This window comes from Alligator mississippiensis, chromosome 1 (genome assembly GCF_030867095.1).
Source record: "Alligator mississippiensis isolate rAllMis1 chromosome 1, rAllMis1, whole genome shotgun sequence".
In the NCBI taxonomy this organism is placed as follows: Eukaryota; Metazoa; Chordata; order Crocodylia; family Alligatoridae; genus Alligator; species Alligator mississippiensis.
In genome coordinates this window covers 156,699,474-156,712,078 of record NC_081824.1, presented here as the reverse complement: position 1 = coordinate 156,712,078, position 12,605 = coordinate 156,699,474, and the positions used below count along the sequence as shown (strand labels likewise).

Genomic DNA, 12,605 nt, shown 5'->3' with positions numbered 1-12,605 from the left:
GTAATTATACATATATGTAAAAGTGTACTTAAAAAAAACAAAACACCAGACAAACTTTCCTGACCACTACAATTGGACAAAATATTGTCAGTGAAATGTAGCTAGTTTATAAATTACTCCATAAAGACTTCAATACTAACATAAATTAAAATTAAGTTCTATGCTAATTAGTTCTATAATAAATTAAACAATATGTACCACTGTACAACAATGTTTTATAAATATTTTAAAGAGAATCTGTAGGGAAAAAACACTTCTAAAATATATTCTTCCTGTGAGAATAATTAATGATATTTGTAACTAAACTAAACATGCACTAATATTATGAATACACTTTAAACAAAATACTTTTCTTTTTCTTATGTCTTGGCTCATCAAGGCTGACAAGATCCACTTTCATGATTGCCATGAAATTACCAAGATCTTGTTGTACAGACACAGTATTACTTATAGTGCACACACACACAGTGCATATATACAACATATATAAGAATGTGAAATTATAGACAGAACAATAAGTATGCATATTATGCTGAAATTGACATAGGTATTTTAGGATGAAATTGAAATCAAAAGGGCATATACATTCCCTTTACATGATCTCTAGTAAAATTATGCAGAATACTGAACAATGGGTGTAACCAGGACTACTTATATATCTGTCATATTGCACTATTGCCAGGCACATTTCTGCCAAAAAAATAATTAATTGGAAAAAAGTCTATCTCTGTTTTGTATAGAACACAAGAGGAAGCTTTGGTTGATAAATGTCACTACAACTCAGAAATGGCAAATATAAAGAAGAATGTAGAACACTATTGACATATCCTCAGCTCATTGCTGAATGCACATGCAACATAAAGAATAATTCTGATTAATGCCAGAAATGTTTATTCTATGTAGGAGTACATTTTTTTCTAAGTTTATTATTCCTTTTCTCTTCAACAGATATTTTTGGCTACACTAAAGTACAGCAAAGTTCCTGAAGTATATATAGGGAAAAAAAATAATAAAGGTACATTCCATGTAGGCATGCAGGCCTATCATCTTCTAATTTTAGTGTAATACGTATTTGTATAAAAACCATAACAGTACTCATTCATTATTCAGATAAAACTAAGCTTTCCTTATAATTATATTTCTAACCTTTTAACATAGCTACTACTACCAAACCCCTTTTAAAAAGGGAACAAGACAGTGGAAATTTTAGTCTCTAATTCCTAAACTGAAATTTGACTATGAGACAGACCAGCTATTTCTTGTGTTAGATATTAGTCTGCTGAACATTTTGGTATCCAATTTGGTTTGTCCATGTTTAATTTCAAGATCAGCAAGAGGAACAACTAGTACTTTGGAACTCATTATTGCATGACTGGACACCATATAAATCAGAAATGATGGCTCAGTTATACTACAAGGAGCCTTGCTTTCAATATTACTGTATAAACAATACCTAACACATTGCTCCTGAATACCATAAGTAGCTTATTTTTGGATATAAAGTTAGTAAAAAAAAAAAAAGTTTCTACTATATATTTTGTCCCTTTTAATGTTTTGTTGTAATAAATGATAGAAAGAAACTTAGACTATTTTAATGTGTCTGATCCAATATATAATTAACATTTCAGTTCTTTGGAGTCAGTTTTAACTTACTAAGAGCTTTACTGCACTAACGTAAAGAGACCTTAAAAATAAAAGTAAATTAAAACACTTTAAGATTCCTTTATGCTTTCATTGTATAAAGCTGCCTTAGTATAACATCCTCAAATTAACATATCCCAGTGTAATTTATACCAGTTTTATATCCACATACCCTTCTACTGCAGCATAGCTCACATGGGAGATGTCTATTGCTGAGCCTTCCTGCTAGGTAGCAGGAGATTAGATAACAGCCTATCCTTAGCAAATAGCTACCCTAAGAAATACATGAACGGATGAAAACCAAACCTGTAATTTATACGAACAGAGCTTTACTCCTGAACGTTTCAATGTAATATTCCACCAAACTAGATTAAATTCCCCCAATCTAGAGGTTTTCATAATTTGTCCACTAGTTTGGTGGTGTTTGGGTTTTTTTTTTTTTGTTGTTTTTTTTTTGGGGGGGGGGGAGGAGCAGGTTGTTGTTGGGGGGTTTTAAACAGGGGTGTAATGCCAATTATACTAGCAAAAATGCTTCCTCTGTCCAGGGCTTAAGTCTGTCCTATTACACTTACTACATAATTATGCAAGAAATAACAAACCACTTTAAAACCATGTTTAAATGGGATTTTCCCCCTCAAATATTGTCATTTTTTTCATGATTTATGGAAAAAATACTTGTTTTCCACATACAAAGCAAATTAATAACTACAGATTATTGTAGGCAAGCAAAGCAAATGCATCCAAGTATAGCAATATCATGCCATGGATCCAATATAAAATATTCTAATAACCTGAAGTCAATATGAAGCATATATTAAAGCTGCAGTTTATCAACAAAACTTACCAGTGACAAGAAAAAGGTATGGTACGCTATGTCATGTTGCAGATGACCGTAATTCATCCAATCTGTAGCCCATTGTACCATTCATTGGTGTAAAATTTGCCATAACCACCAAGATCTTTGAGGAAAAAAATGAAAACACAATATTATTTCTATATATTCAGATGTCAAGACGGTAGGTTATTTTGTATTTTTACTTTATTTTTTTTAATTTTGCTACTCTTTAAAATGTGCTTTTCAAAATAGTTGCACCATAACCTGGTTGACACACTATTATATAGCAAAAAAATAAAATAAAATAATTTCTTAAGAAGCAGTCTTGTGCTTGAATACATTACAATTTCTTACCACAGTATGGTTTTAAGAGGACTTATCAGGATTCAAAGCCCTACTTAGTGTTTTAAAATAATTATTTTATGCATCAGCATTTCATTCAAAAGAACATTTTAGAGTTTTAGGTACTTTATCTTCTCATCTTTCTGTTCTTTCTCTCAAGAAGTTACACTGTAGATGCATAATATCCAGGCACAAAAACTAAATAAATATTCATGGGGCACACCTACATGAGATGCTTTACCACACAGTTGAACAATTGACTGCAGAGTGAAGCATCACCATCTATACGTGCCAACGCTTACTGCGCAGTCAGTCAGCTGCAGGGTTAGTTTGCTACTGGCACTTGCAAATTAACTACATGGTACTGACTGTACAGTAGACCACATACAGACGGCTGACCAGGAGCAAATTTGCTCCTGGGCATCCTGGACAGCAGGGGTTGGGGGAATAATCACCTCCCCGAGAGCTGCCTGCTTCCAGGGCAGGTTCTGAGCTCAGAGCCCGGGCTAAGACAATGAACCCTGGCCCTAGCAGCAAGCAGCTCCTAGCCCCAGTTCCACAATCAGAGCAGGGGCTGGGAGATTGCTCCCTGCCCCCAGGACCTGCCTGCAGCTGGGGTGGGTTTTGAGCACAGAGCCTGGCTGGGACAGTCCCTGCCCTGGCAGCAGGCAGCTCCCTGGCTGGAAGCCAATCAGTGCAGGAACTGGGTCTCTCTCTGCCCCCCTGTCCGAGTGCTGTGGGGCTCCTGGCTCTCCACAGGAGTGGAGAGCTGAGCAGCACCAGGACTGGGGAGCTACCAGTGGGGCAGCTAGCACCAAGCCCCTGGCTGGGCAGGGAATCCCCACTCAACTGGGGTGGCCAGGAGCTGTCCCACTGGGAGGCAACTAGCCATGAGTCTCCAGCTCGGCAAGGATCACCCAATAGGGGCACAGGGCTGGGAAGGAGCTACCGGGGAGGAAACCTTTCCCAGCCCCCTGTCCTAATCACCCAATTGTGGTACAGGGCTCAGAAAGAGCTGTGGGGGAGGGGCACAGCCCAGAGCTGGCTGGGATCTGACCCAGATGGGGACATGTCCCAGCTAGCTTCAAGGAAGTACCACTGGGCACAGAGCTTATCTCCACGTGCATGGGGTGGGACAGTTCTACAGCAGCAGCTCTCCTGCTCATCAGGACCCTTCTTGATGTGTACAGGGCCTGGAAACAGTGGTCTTCTGGCCCTGTGCTCCCTGCCAACCCCTGGGCTAGCACCCAGAGGGAACCTGGACCTCCCCTCCCCTTTGACTGCTGCAGAGGAGCAGAGCAGGGTAGGAGTATATCTGCTCCCAAGAGGGAGCACATGTAGATGTGCTCCCCAGTAGACTTACTGCACAGTATTTTTACTGATCAGGGAGCCTACTTCAAATTAGTTCTACATGTAGACATGCCCACGGTTATGCAAAGTGAGGAAAGACTCCTGAAGTATCTAGGTAAACTACCTTTAAAACCAGAGTGGCATAAGCTGCTTAGTTTACCTAAGGATCTCAGTACAAAACTGAACATAAAATTATACACAACAGTCAATGATATGCAAGTATGTAAGCCAGATAACCAAATAAAATATATGCATTTTAGTGATAGGTCATACAACACTCTATAGCACTAAATGATTCTATAACCTCAGTCAATATTACAAAATGACAGCAATTTTCAACACTCTTTGTTTTTGGTGTGAAATACTGAGCAGACATAGTGGAAAATATATTTTTTAAATGAAAAATGCAGTTCTGTTGAAAATGAAATAATTTAATGAAATTGTAACACATTTCACCAACATTTTGTTTTGAACAAAAACAAAAAATCCAACAACAATGAAACATGAAACAATGGGGTTTTTCTTCAGAAGACTGAAACGTTTACCTTAAAAATATTTTTTCTCACTCAGTTTAATTTATTCTTACATTTCATTATGAAATCAAAAGCAAGAAGAAATGTTTAAACTTTATTATTACCATGCAACACACATGCACACACACACACACACGTTTTGTTATAGTCTTTTGAAACACTTGAGCTTCATTCTTCATCAGCACAAAATATATTTTGAAATTATTTGTAAAATTGAATTCCTGTTCTCTGCTGAGTTCTGCTACTGACAACCAGATTCCTACAGGATTGATTTTCTCACCTGCAGTAAAGGAAGCTCAATCAAACAAGGAAAGAAAACAAATATTATCTTCTTCTCCCCTATAGAGATTAATTTTGTTTTGAAAACTATTCACATGATGCTGCTTTAAATTATGAGGGGAAATTAAAATATGTTGGCTAGTTTATCTTAGCAAAGCAAAGATTAAAATGATCTGTGATTATTCTTAATAAATAAATAGGAGGGATTCATATTAGAAGATTAATAAGATAATATGGGTGCATCCAAATAAGTGCACACATCCCTGTTGCGGTGTCTCAAAGAAGTTTGAGATGCTGCAAGAAGTACTCTGGGAATGGGAAAATGTTCCCCACACTGGCTCTAAACTTGTAAGTCCAGGTATCAACAAAAATAAACTGTGGAAAAAAAGCGGAGCAGGATGAGGTCCAGGAATGTGCCCTGAGGCAACCAGTGGCTTGGTCCTCCAGAGAGATGCTCTATGGTGGTTCTACTGCACCAGCATGCTGCCTTAGCATGCTGAGGCAAACAGGAGTAGAGTAAGGCTGCAGCATGACCCAGACCCAGGTGCTGTCTCAGGTAAGCTGAGATGTGGAGGTGTGTGCAGGTTGGAGTGTATGATTTGTGGGAGGGTTTGAGGGGGACCTCTACATGCCTACCCTCCCACCTTCCCCCTGTGGCACTGGCAGCAGCAGCCAGCTGGGCCATTGAAACTATGGCCTAGCCGCAGGCACAGCCTGTCTTTACATGCCGAATGGACCTGACCCAGCCTGGCCCACTCCACTAGTACGCGGCTTTGGACAGGAGCTGCACATGGTGGCAAGAACTGTCCCAGTCCTGCCCAAAGTCATGGGTCGGGCCGGACCGGGCCCATTCTTCATGTACAGACCCTGGGTCAGGCATCACTGTGCTGCTGTAGGGCTGTGTCTGCAGTCAGGCCATGACCCTGACAGCCTAGTTGGCTGCTAGTACCAGCACTGCAGGGGGTGGAAAAGTGGGGGGGGGCAGTATGTGGCGGCTCCACTTCAAGCCCTCCCACAAACCCCACACCCACAAACTCCCCCACACTTCCCCACATCCACCCTATATGTACCCCTCACACACTCCCCCACAAACCCCCCACATAGCTCCTCCCCCAGACACACAGACAAGAACATCACACCAACCACCCTCACCCCTTCCCTCCCCGCTCATGCAAATCCCACATCGCCCCCCCCCCCACCACATCTCACACCCTGTGCGCCCAGCTACCAAACAGGATGGGACTTCTTGGCAGGAGCTGTGGCAGCAGGGGCAGCTGTCCCCACATCCTGGTTAGCAAAGGGACCAGGGGGAGCTCTGTTTCTCCTTTGATAAAAAAACCCAAAAGCGAACACCAAAGCACATAGATATTCATAATTTATTTTTATTCTGATGATAGAAGCACTGGTAGGCTTCCAAATTGCTTGATCTGGGTGTGCAGAGCCTGGTTGATGGCCAAAGTATGGCTTTGGCCAGTCAGGCTCTGGGTTTGGGCGACACACACTGCCATCCTGTGTGCCACCCCATGTTTTTCAGGTGCAAGTTTTTTTTGACAATAGGCTCTTCTAGTGTCAAAACACCTACTGTACTGCAAATTATCAGTGCAGCGACTGCCTGCATGTGCTGCGTATGCAGTTGGCACCACAGACAAGTTTGTGGCACTACAAACTGCACGTGCACACTAATTTGGATTTGCCCTTTTGGTACAAGGCCAAGTGGTTATAAACTAGTCTCAAATAAATGTAAATTGGAAACTAGAAGAAAAAGGTTTCTGACATTTGGAAGAGAATAATTCAGGAACATTTACAAACTAATAGAGGCACAGAACTTGAATTATTTTTAGCTTGGAAGCTTTTGTGCATTGCAGGGGTTTGTTTGTGTATCCCAGTGGACATGTGTACACATTTATTAACATGCCATAGTTACAGTGCATTAAGTTTACTACTTGGTTAACCAAGAACTAAATCAATGAGCAGTACTGATGATACTATGCAGTAGCACCAGCACACAGTTTGTTAGTGATGCTTACTGCGTAGTGTTTTAGCACAGTTTCTGCCCAGCACACTATTACACAGTGTTATTAGGTTAATGCACTGCTAGCATCTTGTGTAGATGCACCCACTGTAATCTTGCAAGGCACAAGAGAGCAACTACCTTTATTGACAGATGCATAACAGGACATCTGGATGTAGCAACACATGGGTGAGCCAGCATCAATGGCTGTGTTATTGTCAAAAGCACAGTCACTTCTAGTTTTCACTCCTCCCCCAGTCATTACACTACTTTTTATTATACAAACAAAAGAATGCTCTTCGAACATAACGGTAGACAGCAACAGGAAACAGGCACAACATGGAACAGACCCTCCTATTTGCAAGAGTGTATGCATACACACACACACTATTCAGTATATAACACGTCTCTCCACCTAGATAATGTAGTCCTTTAAGTATTTGGCTCCAGATACTGACTTGCCTCAGACTACCCTATTCAAGGATTGGGGGTCTTTTCACCAGAAATGGCACCAAGCTTTTTCAGCCCTTGTTGAGTGGCTTCAGAAGCTGGAGGATTTGACAGGCCTCGATCAGTAGTTGATGGATTCAAAACAATTTGTCTTGCTGGCAATACAATGTCTTCTGGATCTATAGATGACATGTCATCTGGAACTCAATCTCACATCTAGGTGACATTTCTGCAAAGCCTCTGGCTATCTGAAGTCTTGGACACTGGTTCCGTAGCTCTAAGGAGAGTTGCAGGTACCCACTGTGGCCTGGGCTTGGACATAAGAATAAGGAACTGCCATTTACTGGGGCAGACTATAAATACATTTTGCCTGTATCACACAGTGGCAGACCAGCATTTGGGATGTAGGAGATTCTGATTCAGAAGCTGTACCCCTAACTTATATGCTCAATAGTTACTAAGGAAGACAAGGTTCTTTGGGTAAATCTGATATCTTTTATTAGATGGACTAAAATAGTTGGAAAAAATATTCTTCAAAAGCTTTTGGGTATAAACACCCTTCTTCAGGCAGTAGAAGTGTCTGCAAAATGCTTTGTATTGTTCCTGGATGGGATAGAAGCCAGAAGCCAGTATGCAAAAATGCAGAACAGTGAAAAATGCAAATGAGTGGCAGTGAGGATCAGAAGAGTGAGAGATGATGAGTGAAAACTTGAGGGGGGGAGCGAGAAATGGGGACCTGGTGATACAATATAGTTGGTGAATAGTAGAGAGGTTACCTGGGGTATCAGATGTTAGGCAGGTTATAATGTGCATAACATTATTATGTGCAGGTTATAAATTCAATGTCTATATTTTGTCCATGATTTTTTGTATCCAGTAGGTTGATGAAGAAAAGTTTGTAGGCTCTTTTGCAAAAGGGGTTTTGTAAATTCTCTTTGAGGATTAGAACTGATAGACGGGCGAGAGAGTGGTTATTTTGTGAGAAATGTGCAACAGGTAATTAGGTATTCTTGTCTTTGATAGATTTCCTGTGTGCATTCATTCTGGTGTGCAGTTGTTGTTTGGTTTCTCCTACATATTTTCCATCAGGGCATTTGGTGCACTGGATGAGATATATTATCTTTCTGGAGGTGCGGGTGTAAATCCAGGAATATTGGATGGTTCTGTTGTGGGATTTATTTATTGTGGGAGTGGTGGAGATGTGTTGGTAGGTCTTACATTTCTTGTCACAGCATGGTCTGGATCCATTAGGTGTGTTTTGGGTCACAGGAAGTTTGTTTCTGGTGATGAGGTTGGCAAGATTCAGTGCTTATTTAAAAGCATATAGTTCTGGGAAGATCTCTTTAAGAATTGGGTCTTCTTGTAGAATGGGTTGTAATTGCTTGAGGATTTTCTATATAGGTTCCAGGGAAGGATGGTATGTCATAACTAATGGTGTGCAGTTCATGGGGATTTTCTTTTTGTACTGCAGCATTTCTTCATGTGGTACCTAGGTGGCTCTTCCAAAAGTGTGATCTCTCTCTCTCTGGAAGAGTGTCCTTGTTGAGTAAAAGCCCTTTTGAGATTTATGGGGTGAGGATTGTGGGCCTTCTCAGTGCAAATCCAGTGGTATCAGAAGGCTTGTCAGTATATTACAGCTTTCAATTGTTACTAATACACCTTTTCTCCAAGAATTTGTCTAATCCCTTTTGAATCTGACAAAACAGTCAGCTTTCACAACATCTTACAACATATACAGGATTGTTTGATTTGAAGGTCTGCATAGGTGAAGTAGCTTGTTGGGTAAAGAATTGGATTTCTTGTTTTGTTTGGTGTTTGGCTACGAAGTCTGAACAGAGTAGATCCAAACAAGCCATCAGTTGGCAGTTCATCAGCAGTTTGCCAGAGTTCCTAGCTGTGATTCTGCATGGAGTTTAAAAAAGAAAAACAAGCAAGCAAAAAACCCTCACCAAAACACAAACCTAATAGTAGGTTCCAATCATCAATACATTTGCTTTAATGTGTCTTTAGTAGTTTGGACCATGCACTCAGCCTGACCATTGAATAATGGGTGGAATCGTATGGATATGATGTGATGGATAAGATTTTTGTCCATGAACAACATGAATTTTTGAAAAGTGAATTGTGCACCATTGTCAGACATGGTAGTATCTAGAAGACCATCCACCACAAACAGTTTTTGTAAAACACGCATGATGTCATTGATGCAACTGGAACAGCTTTCAACCACTTAGAGAAGGAATCAACAACAATGACTTTAAATTACATTAATTAAATATATTTAAATTGCTCTTTGGAATACAGTAAAAACTCCGTTAACTGGCACCTTACAAACTGGCATGTTCCATTTACCAGCATGCCAGCTTGTAAGGTAAAGTGAAACCAGAAGTGCCCACCATGGCACTTGTGGTTTCTCTGAGCCCCACAGCCTGGGGCAAAGCAACCTGTGCTGCCAAGCCCTCACAACCCGGGGCAGAGCAGGCTGCTTGGGGACCGCCTCCCTGTCCCTCAAGGCCCACGGGGCCCATGGGAGGCTCAGCAGGAGGGTCAGTGAAGCTGCGTGAGGGGAGGCGATGCCCCAGATGCAGCAGCGACCTGAACAGGCAAAGATGTCTGTTCAGGCTTCTCAATTAACCAGCATATTTTGTTATCCAGCACCCCCATTCCCCATGGGTGCTGGATAACCATGCTTTTACTGTACTTGCTTCCTGCAAGTCCTTACTTTGCCAGATCCTATGGAAGCCATTGTTTAGGAAAGCTTATGCACCTTTATGATTTATAAAGGTTCAGTTCTGCCCTTCCTTCTGCCTAACAACAATGAAGATCATCTAGATATGGAATGGACATCAAAATCTATATAAAGATATGCCTATGGTGTCCAATTACATCCCACAAATGGATTTTAGCCCCTGTTGATGCACGGCAAGTAGCCTGTCACTTTTCACACTTCTTTCTGGTTTACTCAGTGTTAGGAGACATCTTTGGCTACCTGACCTAACTTATAGCAAGCACTTACATGCAGATGACTCTTGGATGTCCAACATGAAGAGCACGAAGGACTGATATTTGACTTTCACTAAGGGTAAGCACTCTCAAATGCCTGTCTGGTAGTTCCGCTCACGCACTCAGGATTAAAACAATATGTCAGAAAGATAATTCCTCCAGGTTAGATTGGGAAGGGGTTGGTTGAATTTCTTTTGTCCTCCTCTGCAGCATGGGCATGGTTCACTTTCAAAGCTCATCTGGGTAAATTTTATCTAACAAATTCCCTTCCCCAGCAGTGACTAAGACACTGGTAGCACCTCTGTCTCTCCTGCTCTTTACCTATGACATGTTGTAAGGTTGTTGTTGGTAGTAGTAATCAAGTATTTTGTGATTGGGTATAGAGAAGACACTAGTGGTGAATGTTTTTGAGGATCCTTTCATTAGTTTCACACTACTTGCAGTCTCATAGAACTAAACTCAGTAATTCAGAAAGTCCTATGTTCTCTAGAATATATGAGGATATTAAACTAATAAGTGTCTCCTCCCACTGAGCCTTCTGCAAAGTGCACCTCTTTCCAGGTAACTAATATGTTCCTACCAATTTCTTTTCTCTCCTTCCTATTCTTATCTTCAACTATTTTACCTCCACAGTAGTTCTAGTTAACTACATCCACACCGACTCTCCAGTCATTTAAATCATGCCAGCCTAATAGTCTTTTCAAACCTAATAAAAAAAAAAACAAAAACAAAAAAAAACAGGATTATGGACTTTAACCACACCTGAGCAATTCTGAACTGTCAGGGGCTTCTGTGGAACTAGGTGGGCAGTACACATAACCGCATAAAATAAATATAAAAACAAATCTTATCTAGATTTATTTTAAAACAGACAATTCCATATCAACTAGCATGGGGTGTCATTTTAAAATATGAATATGCATGTCCCAGAGAAACTGAGATGCTACATCAATATTCTGTGAAGTTGACTAATTTATCCACTAGCTATGGAGAATGAGCAAGCTGCCTTTCAGTTAGGGCTATTTAGCAACTTGTAGACTATTCTCATAACAACCTAATTAAGTTTGCATAACATTCAAAAGGAATGTATATAGAAGAGCATGCTATTAACATGTGATAGGTATTCTTTAAAATTACTGTTAATCTACAGATATTTAGTGTCCCAGGTTTCCAAAGACAAAAAATGTTTTCTAAATATGTTCATGTTAAACATTTTAGATTGGTAGATTATTAAGATCTATACGTTAACACACACATACAACTTCCAAGTGAGAAGTATTTATATAATCCTTGAGAATGCATATGAGGGTTATAATGCAATAGTGTATTACCCAATGAAACCTTAGAAAAATGTATGAATATTGTAAGTAAAAGATTAAAACACAAATTAAAAATTAAAACAGGTGTCATATGTTCACTTACATTTGTTATTTTAATAAGATCTTGTACTTCCATCCAAAAGCAGTGAGAGCCAATATAAACAGCCCTTCCTTTAATCTCCACAAACTTAAATGAAGACATCCATGTGTCGATTTACTCAGTTACTTTTTGTTCACTATTTTAGTTATTTCAGCGTTCCTGAAATGTGCCAAACTAAAATTGTTGACCACTAACATTTCTTGCAAAAACAGGAGCAAGGAAAACAGGATGAGGTCTGAAGCAAGAACCTCTGATAACACTTCAAAATACCCAAAATATTTAATGAAAAAGGATATGTCTATAGTGAGAAACTACTGGAATGACAAAATTATTCATTCTCTGGTGCCAGCTAGTACTCATCATATTATGGACATCTGTCTACTAGAAGGCAAATGGAGTCAGTATTTTGAACAAATATGGAGCTAGAAAAACCTCTTTGCAGTTGCAGAGACTAGACATGACAGCATATAATTATGAGATGAAGTTTAAACTTTTTTTTAAATCTACAGCTGTTCACTGGTTGATAATTGCAGAAGGAAGACAGGGAGGAACTAATACCATCTGTATTTTATCTGCCTTTATTATATACAAAGCATATATACATGCTACTTTTAATGAGTTACTATGAAGATGCATTAAAAAAAATGCACAGTATATTTTAGACTCATCTTTTCTATATTTTTAAAATACTACCTATTCAGTAAGAAATACGTTTGCCATAGTTTTCACTATATATTGCACT

At 39.8% G+C, this 12,605-nt stretch overlaps 1 protein-coding gene across 7 annotated transcripts in view; it reads right to left on the bottom strand.

Annotated features, from left to right (window-relative positions):
• The window catches only part of CHRM3 (cholinergic receptor muscarinic 3), a 528,683-nt gene that overhangs the window by 364,210 nt on the left and 151,868 nt on the right, over positions 1-12,605 (bottom strand). For all 7 annotated transcript variants that reach the window (XR_009455961.1, XR_009455962.1, XM_059715729.1 and 4 more), the window contains one exon: positions 2,486-2,600. The gene's annotated coding sequence lies outside the window, so the exon portion shown is untranslated. The remainder of the gene's footprint in view (positions 1-2,485; positions 2,601-12,605) is intronic.